Here is a 9,707-nt window from a genome sequence, read left to right as displayed (position 1 = left end):
AGACTACCATTCCATCACATTAATTTGAGCTTTTATCCAATTATTTGCACTCTTATTTGTTTCAACTCAACAAACGTTTTGCATGTTTTAATTGATAAAGTATCATTGTTTTTCAAAATAAATAATTTTTTCAAAATTGTTCTCAAACTAAGTGAATATTCACAATGATGGAAGGATACTTAGGAGACCCACAGTGCTCTCCCAAGGGTGGTATGATTACCAACAGGTAAGACATTTGTTCGTATCTCGAGCATAACTGTGTCTTTTCCCTGTAGAACCTCTCATGGTTTCTCCTCAGCGAGATTGCCCAGTGTAGTGTTGGTTGAAGTTGTTCATCTTCATGTCCCCGGCAGTGCAGTTTTTTTTCTTCCAAGTCCCTATTAGCACCTATAGTGGGGCATCCCCAGTAGAGTGCTGTTTGAGCCCTATTGTGGGGCATCCCTAGCAAGTTTGCTGTTTGGACGCTTTTTGTGGGGCAGTCCTAGGCAGAGCATTTATTGAAGACTTCAACTTTCCTCTCTCCAGCAGAGCAGTCTTCCTCCCTCCCCCAGCATGGGTGCTATTCTTGGAAGATTCAGTATTTGGTGGATTGACATCCAGTACTCCATCATGTCCTCAGGTAGATCCCCAGCGGAGTTGTTGGCATGATGAGCTTTACCGGGGCCTATCTATCCTTATCAGAGATCTGGTTGCTTCATGGTATCTCTGATCTCCAGCACGAGTGGTCATGGCGCGTCCGCCTGTATGCTGAGCTCTGTTCTCCGGTTGTGACCGACGATCCCTCCGGAAGCCTCTGGTGGCCTTCCTCCCCTGCAGGATGGTGTTGCTCCCTGATATTCCAGTCTCCAATGGATTTTCTCGTCTCTCTGGTGACTTTGGTTTTCCCTCCGGAAGAGTGGTACCGGATGGTTGATTCCCGGACCTGTGTGTTGAGCACGTCTGTTTGTCAGCATTCATCATACATTCTTAGGTATCATGCATGCATGCATAATCATAGCATTCAGATACTCATGATGCAGCTGTTGCCGTGTATCTGTTGATGGTTGTCTCCTGCTATTTGTTGATACAGATCTCTCAAGTAGATCCTCCCTAACAGATTTGAGATCAGTATCTCCTCAGCGAGCCTGAAGGTTACTGCCTTCCCAGTAGGGTTTGTGTTGATGGTTTTCCCTCAGTGAGATCCCCAAGCGGATCGGGTTTGGAGAAAATCATCCCCAGTAGAGATAAGAATGGGTTGCCTCCCCTAGCAGGGCAATCTCCAAGTAGTTCGGGTTCGATGGAGTGCATCCTCAGCAAGGTTCGTCTTTCCCCAGCAGGGTGGAAGTTGACGTGATTATAGGATCCTCAGCACAGTTCCTGGAGTTCCCCGGTGTTGTCTCTGGAGGAGACGTGTGTTTATGCATTCATCATTTAGATAAGCATAGCATATTGCATCATTAGTGCATAGCATTTCCATGATCATGGGGCATTGTGTAAAACAAAAAATTCATGCATCAACATTGCAAACATATCCATTAGCCCTAGGCCGTGGTGACCAGCCGAGTTTGGGTTGTTGGAAGGAGTTTAGCTTCGCGCCATTGGATCGGTTTCAGAATTGGGTCCGTCAGCATGGTTGAGAGGTTGGGGCTTTCCCGACAAGTGACTCCTTAGTCGAGTGGGTATCCCCAGCAGTGTTACTCCCCGAAGTTGACATCATTTTGCAAGCTTGGTTCAATTCCCCTAGCATATGTGGGCGTGTCTGATCTCTCCATGTAGAGTCTACCCCTTAAGCAGAAAGTGTCTACCATTTCCTTCTGCGCTCCCCACTGAGTTATATCCTCGTGGATGACGGTTGTTTCTGTTCCCTCCCTAACGGGATGGGTTTTCCCTATTGAGTTCTGTCCTCATTAGGATGAGTCCTGTTTCAGTCTGCCTTTTTGGATCGATCCTAAATTGGCTTCCTGTTGGCTGTCTCCCGTGCTTCCCTGGGGCATAAATGAATAGTCGTTCGCTAACCGGCACTCATTCATCTCATTCTCAGCAGACTGTTTGTGGCTTCTACCTACAAACTGGTAGTTGTAAGTCCTATCGTCGTGGTTTTCTACCTACAAGCTGGTAGTTGTAAAATCCCACTTTCACCCCCTAGCAGAGGTAACCTTTGTGGTTCATGTTGTTTGTTGGCTTCTACCAACGAACCGGTAGTTGTAAGTCCTATCTTTGTGGTTTTCTACCTACTAACTGGTAGCTGTAAAATCCCACTTTTATCCCCTTGGTGGAGTTAACCCTGTGTGCTCATCCTATCGATGACTGGTTACTTTTCCGTGGTTTTCTGCCTACTAACTGGTAGATGTAATCCCCTCTTTGTGGTATTGATAGTCTTGTTCCCTTTGGATACTTGCCTCGATCAAGCAGTATCGTCCCCATTGGGTCTTCCCTTTCTTTTTGGATACTTGCTCCGAGTAAGCAACTTTATCCTCCTTTGATTGGTCATCTTTTGCATACCTAGTCTGGTACCCCGTTGCTTTTCTTTTCGGTCGTTTATCCATTTAACAACCTACAACCCGGTTATGGATAATCTTCCATGCGAGTGTATTATCTACGTTTTGACGGCTATAGATAATATATCTCATGCACTCTTTGGTCAATCTTTCGATTGTTATCCCCAGCATAGGTCTTTGGCATGCGTGCCGGCTCACGTATCACTGTTTTGTTATCTTCGCCAATGCTGATAGACATGAAGAGTTTTTCCGGTATCCAGACCGAAGTGGTATTCAGACCAGTTTTCCGGGTATCCAGACCGAAGTGGCATTCAGGCCAGTTTTCGATTTCCAGATCGAAGAAGTTCTCAACAATCAGGACGAAGAACTTATGGTATTCAGACCAGTTTTCCCGGTATCCAGACCGAAGTGGCATTCAGGCCAGTTTCCGATTTCCAGATCGAAGAAGTTCTCAACAATCAGGACGAAGAACTTATGGTATTCAGACCAGTTTTCCCGGTATCCAGACCGAAGTGGCATTCAGGCCAGTTTTTTCCCGGTATCCAGACCGAAGTGGTATTCAGACCAGCATTCCGGTGTTCAGACCGAGACGGTAGTCAGACCGATGTGGCATTCAGGCCAGTTTCCGATTTCCAGATCGAAGAAGTTCTCAACAATCAGGACGAAGAACTTATGGTATTCAGACCAGTTTTCCCGGTATCCAGACCGAAGTGGCATTCAGGCCAGTTTCCGATTTCCAGATCGAAGAAGTTCTCAACAATCAGGACGAAGAACTTATGGTATTCAGACCAGTTTTCCCGGTATCCAGACCGAAGTGGCATTCAGGCCAGTTTCCGATTTCCAGATCGAAGAAGTTCTCAACAATCAGGACGAAGAACTTATGGTATTCAGACCAGTTTTCCTGGTATCCCGACCGAAGTGGCATTCAGGCCAGTTTCCGATTTCCAGATCGAAGAAGTTCTCAACAATCAGGACGAAGAGCTTATGGTTTCAGACCAGATTTCCGGTGATCAGACCAACATTGATACTCTCATGCTTAGTGCGGCGTTCAGGCCATGGGTATTCTTGTGTTATCATTTATTTTGGTATTCAGGTCAACTTTCCGTTTCGGTACTCAGGCCGATTTTCACCGTATCAGACGGATTCTTCTTTTGAGATTGCTTCTTTGACGATGCTGACAGGCATTGTTTCATAGGGATTCAGGATCAAAATCCGGGTCTTCTTAGTATTTAACCATCTCCCACTACGATCATGTGAAGAACACACTGCTTCATATTCTCTAGTTGAAGACGCTTAAATAGGGGCAGCTGTCATACCCCGATTTTGCTCCTGATTTTTTGGCATGCGTGGCCTAACTTTGCTTTGTTTTTATATGAGGATTGGTTTTGATTCAAAGTCATGGTGTTGTGATTGGGGATACGTCTATGGTCTGGGTCATCTCAACAACCAAGTTTCCTTGTGTTTCAAGCCACTTTCTAGTCATGTTATTGGTTCATGGATACTATGCCAAAACCCTAACCTTATGGTCTCATTTCATGGTTTTGTTCATACACATTATCAGTCAAGTTATTTTCTTTTTTTAAAAAAAAAAGGAGTCAAATATTCAAGTCATGATTAAATCAATTGTGAAACCAATTCCCAATAATTTTCAAACCATTTCAATCTATTTCATCCATTTTAAACCATTACATTGAATTCCATTTACAAGAAAGATACACAAAAATTGACACTTTGACCAATTGTTGACTTTGGTCAACAGTTGACTTTTTGGTCAACTTTGACCAAAGTCAACTTGAATTCTTTTCTATCCTAAACCACCAATTGTCCAATCCTAGTCCTAATCCCATCTTACAACTCCATCTTGATTTTGGTTTTGGCCATTTGTACGTGGTCTTCAACGCCATCATGCCATGAACTTAGTTTGAGCCAGTAAGCCTAGCAAAATAAAGCCATGTTGCAACATAGAGGCGATGTTGGTAAGCACTTGTAGAACCATTGGCAAGTCAGGACATCCTATGAAACTCCACATCAAGGCAATGCATTGGAGTCAAAGTCAAGACAAGTTGCAACCTTTCTGCAACATGACTACAGGGCAGAAGAACGAGATTAACAACAAAGAAAGGAGCATTATTTTGAAGCAGCAAATTTGGACGTGAAAAAGTTGGATGTGTTAAAACATTATATGGTGAAGCCAAACAATGACAATGAGATAAAGACAAACAATAAATTAGAAGAGCAGGATAGAAATAAGGAACATTCTACTGCATTGTCAAAATTCCAAAGTTCAAACAATTGCTCGTTCTAGTTCAGTGCCTCTATCAGCCGCTGTATCAGGACCGTCGGGCAGTCTCTCTCCCATTGGATGCACGCCTCCCTTGCAGACAGTTGTGAAGACGGATAAAACCACTGGCTCATCAACAGCACAGCATGTGAATTCCGTTTTCTCTCAACTACAACGAAAGAGATGCGCAACCCATTATCACATTGCTCGTAACATCCTACACCAGCAGTTCACAAAGACAGACCCCCTTTTGTCAGCAGGATCTGGTTCAATTTATGCCACAAAAAGGAACGATGTCAACTGTTTTCTTCTGGAACAAAGTACGGTTGTTAGCAAGCAATCTGAGAAACACTTGCCAGTTTCAAACCAAAATTGTGCACAAGAGAAAGGGTTTGGCTGCCACAAGTGATCATAATCTCACTGCAACTAAAAGTTCCAAAACTGCCAATCCAGTAGATTCAACACATCTGCTGCCACAAACTGATCGGGAAATGGCCATGGATTAGCAAGGTTGCATATCATTCATATCAGTCTGCAAAAATACAAATAAGCCCAAGTTAACTGGCAGTCATGTTCTTTGTTTGGTACCACATTAAGATACCAAAACCTGTTGCAGCAAACCAAAGCCATGCTAGCTTCTAACTGCTTCAGCCCAACCTAAAAAATCTGCATTGAAATAACACATTCAAAAAAACAGTTCAAAAAAAAAAGCATAGAGTTGAAGGGTCAAGCCAAATAATATACCAAAATCAAGTTCCAAACTTCTTTCTCTTACGATGAAGCTCTTATGGAAAATTCACATGAAGCTACAAGTGATTAAACTAGTCTTTGCTCTCTTTGTGGTGACGCTCCTGTGTCTAGCTGAGAGTAAAAAAAAAGCTAAAATTGTGACTGCTTCATTTGAGTACAATGGTATAAATTGTAGAGCACACAGTGCTTCTTCGACGGATTTCGGCGGTGTTGGAGACGGAGTTACATCGAGCACAAAGGCTTTTCAGTCTGCAATTAGTAATCTGAGTCAGTATGGTTCCGAAGGTGGTTCTCAGCTCTATATTCCTGCCGGAAAATGGCTCACTGGCTTGAGAAAGAATCCGGGTTTTATTTCAATATGAAATACTTTGAGGAAAAAGTGCAGGCCGGTGAATGGGATGAAGTTGAGAAGTATTTATCAGGGTTTACCAAAGTGGATGATAATAGATACTCCGTGAAAATATTCTTTGAAATCAGGAAGCAGAAATATCTGGAAGCACTTGATAGGCAAGACAAAGCAAAGGCTGTTGAGATATTAGGAGAATGAGCAGCTGTCCAAGTATGGTGACACCAAAACTGCTCGAGGGATTATGCTGTTAGAGCTAAAAAAAGCTCATGGAGGCAAATCCTCTGTTCCGTGATAAGCTTATCTTTCCTGCATTGAAGCCGTCAAGATTGCGGACGTTAATCAATCAAAGTTTGAACCGGCAGCACCAGCTTTGCAAAAAAAAACCTAAGGCCAAACCCAGATATAAAAACTTTATTTATCGATCACTCATGTTCACCTTCCAATGGTCCTCTGGCACCAGCACCTGTCAATCTTCCAGTTTCTGCTGTTGCAAATGCCCGCTGCTTATACTTCCCTTGGAGTGGGAGCTCATGGTCCCTTTCCACCTGCCGCAGCAACTACTAATGCTAATGCTTTGGCTGGTTGGCCAATGCCTCAGTTTCGTCATCTGTCCAAGCAGCTGTTGTCACCGCATCAACCATACCCATCCCAAGCAACATTACAGTCCAGACCAACCGCTCATGTGTATTCTAACCAACTCAACAACCTTATCAAAATCCTGCTATACCAACCAAACATGACATTACCTGCAGCAACTCATCATGGTCTTGCATCCTGCAGTTAGGAAACCAACTGCAATGAGGCTAAGCTCTACCAAGCCAGCAGGTGAAAGAAGTGGTCAGTGTGTTTCCAAATGGGCTAGACACCTTATGCTAATGACATCTTGATTTTCTGCATTGCAAAGACTTCCAATATCGAGACTTCAGTTTCTAGTCAGAACATCAATCTCTCCAAATCCAGCCTTTTCTATGGATCTATTTCTAGCAGGAAAATAAATAAGCTCATTAGACTTACTGGTTTCCAACATGGCATTATTCCTTTCAATTATCTCGGAGTTCCTCTTTTTAAGGGCAGAGTGAAGAAATACTTCTTGAGTCCCATTGTTGATGGATATTTAGCCAAGCTTTCTATGATGGAAAGTCTATTGTCTCTCTATGATGACAGACTTACCTTGGTCAAGTCCATTATTCATGAGCACAACATTCATTCCTACAAAGAAGTTTCATCCCTGGGCTGGAGACCAGTTTGTCCAAGACATTGATTTGAACACTCTGGTTCAAAGAGGTATTGCATTGGCGTCTCGCTGCTATCTCTGTTGTGCTGCCTATGAAAGTTTTCAGCATTTTGTTTTTTTTATTGTGGCTTCTCGATTGATCTTCGGGGCTGGTTGCGATCCCTGTTGAGTTTTTCCAATAGTCCCTTTTCTATCGATGGTTGGATGCACCGTTCCAATCCCGCTTCGCCCCAAGTTGCGGTTGTTACTGGCGCTGCTGTCATCAACACATTCTTCCAAATATATTGCAGACAAGGAACAATGTGAAGCATGGGAAAATTAAAGCCAATGGCGAGATCTCTAAAAATTGATTAGGCAACAAGTCCAGATGTCGGGAAATGACTCCGCCTGATCTTCCTTCATCGACTGGTCGCGGTAACCCCGATTCTAAAGGCTTTGATTTTGCTTCTGATGACATATTATGCTCCTACGAAGACTTTTCCAACAGGGATTCCAATTCCAATGGCAATCACAACGATCCTGTAATCGCCTCTAATTCAACCACGAATTTTCACAAATCAAGGGTAGCAAGGGCTTCCGTTTTTACTGCTACTGCTTATAATCCCCCTGATGATTCATTAAACCAAGACGTGATTGCAACTGTGGAGAAGAGTATGAAGAAATATGCTGACAACCTCATGCGATTTCTTGAGGGAATTAGTTCAAGGCTATCACAGTTGGAGTTATATTGCTACAATCTTGACAAATCTATTGGAGAAATGAGATCTGATTTAAATCGTGACCATGGGGAGCAAGATTCAAAGCTTAAATCTCTTGAAAAGCATCTTCAGGAAGTTCACCGGTCGGTACAAATTTTAAGAGATAAGCAAGAGTTAGCTGAGACTCAGAAAGAACTAACCAAGCCTCAACTGATGACGTTAAATTCCTTCTTGCTGCACGCAAGTGTCGGCGTGCAACCCGCACTGACTATACCATATCTCTAAACCTTGATGATGTATCAAGAGGTAGTAGCACCTATGTTGGGAAATTGAGATCAAACTTTCTGGGCACCAAATTTACCGTGTATGACGCACACCCTCCATTTTATGGAGCCAAAGTTGCAAAAGCCATATTCAAGACGTTCTGCATCATCATCCTACTGTCAGCAAACCATTAACAAGCTGAAGAACCAAAATTGAAATTCATCAGCTCACCAATTCACTGCAGTAAAAAACACAAGTTAATTAGCCACAACAGTTCAAAGAAAACCAAAGCACAAGCACACTTGCCTTTAACAATTACCATTTCAGCAGATTACTTTTGATCTGATAACCTCATCTCCTAATTCCAATTTATCATGTCACCTACTGCAGCCAGTCTATGCATTAAAACCATTAACAATCACTCTTCAAAATATCCATTATCCCAAGTCAAACCAAGCTCACCATTTTTTACTGCGGTAAAAAGGCACACATTAATCAGTCAATTTGCAAAACCTACAGTGCAAAACCATTAACCAACAGTCAGAGGGAAAAGTCCAAAAACATCCCAAATTGGTATGAGGTCAAAGCAGAGAAGAAAGTTTGTGAAGGATACCTTTTCTTGAAGCTAACATGGATAGGGCAATTCAATTTCTGTGCATCCCAAGTGCTTTGCAGAGTTGCTTTTGAACACAAGGGCACCAATTTGTAACCCTAATTCACAGAATATAAAAGGAGAGAAATCAGTAAGAGAAGAGCACAACAAAACCCTGGAGGCGGAATTGAATCAAAAAACCTTAAAGATAACTTTTTCAATACAAGATTGCAAAAAGGCAGAAGCGAGAGAAACCCTAGGATCGGATTCGACGGCGAAGGAAGTTACCTGAAGAGAGCGCACCAGTTCTTCGCACCACTATCATAACCGCGCCGAGCTTCGTTTGAGGAGGTAATCATCACATTTCTCTCGACATCCTCATAACATGTGACCTTTTGTTTGCATCTTTTGATTTTGCTCTAGGAGAGGTTCAGCGTCTTTCTTAGTCGTTGTTGTCGTTGCGTTTCGGTTTCGTTGTGAAGGAGATGATAGGATGAGACGAATGTTGGTCATTTTAGTTTAGGTTAGGGGTATTGGTTTTCTCTTTGAGTTTGTCTCTGTTTCGAGTGTGGAGGGAGATGAATGTCTCCAGAGAGAGGAAGACGATGGAGACGAGCTTGCTGTTTCCATTTCCTTTTTTTCTTTTCTTTTTTTTAATTTTTAATTATTTCTTTTATTATTTAGTTTATTTCATTTTTAACACAAAAATCAGAAAAATATATGTTTTTATTTTCTTTTATTATTATTATTTACTTTTTATCTATTTAGCTTAATTTGTTTTTAACAGAGATAATAAAAAACCATAAAAATGTTTATTTTGTTTTGTTATAAATTTGTCAGCCCAGTTCATGTATTTAATGTAGTATCTCAGTAGTAGATAATGATGAGTGGTCTGGTGGAGAAGGGCAGTGTGTATATTCTTGAGTGGGGTGGGTTCAACACTCATGTGTGGCATTTTTTGGCATTTTTATTTCTCTTAGTTATATTATTTTTTCTTTTAGCATTTTTTATTCTTTTAGCATTTTGTTAATATCTTTTTTATGTCTATTATAATTTCATTTG

The 9,707-nt window shown here is 42.0% G+C and overlaps 1 long non-coding RNA gene across 1 annotated transcript; it reads right to left on the bottom strand.

Moving 5' to 3' along the window:
- Nucleotides 1-8,407: 8,407 nt before the first annotated feature.
- On the bottom strand, nucleotides 8,408-9,242 carry LOC127119792 (uncharacterized). Its single transcript, XR_007802919.1, has 3 exons — nucleotides 8,934-9,242; nucleotides 8,667-8,764; nucleotides 8,408-8,566 (listed from the first exon to the last, which is right to left on the bottom strand). It is a non-coding gene; the product is annotated as an uncharacterized LOC127119792 (long non-coding RNA).
- Between the last annotated feature and the right edge of the window lie 465 nt (nucleotides 9,243-9,707).

The sequence above is a fragment of the Lathyrus oleraceus genome, chromosome 1, assembly GCF_024323335.1.
Source record: "Lathyrus oleraceus cultivar Zhongwan6 chromosome 1, CAAS_Psat_ZW6_1.0, whole genome shotgun sequence".
Lineage (NCBI taxonomy): Eukaryota > Viridiplantae > Streptophyta > Magnoliopsida > Fabales > Fabaceae > Lathyrus > Lathyrus oleraceus.
The sequence above is the reverse complement of the archived record's forward strand: the minus strand, read 5'-3'. Positions and strand labels throughout refer to the sequence as shown.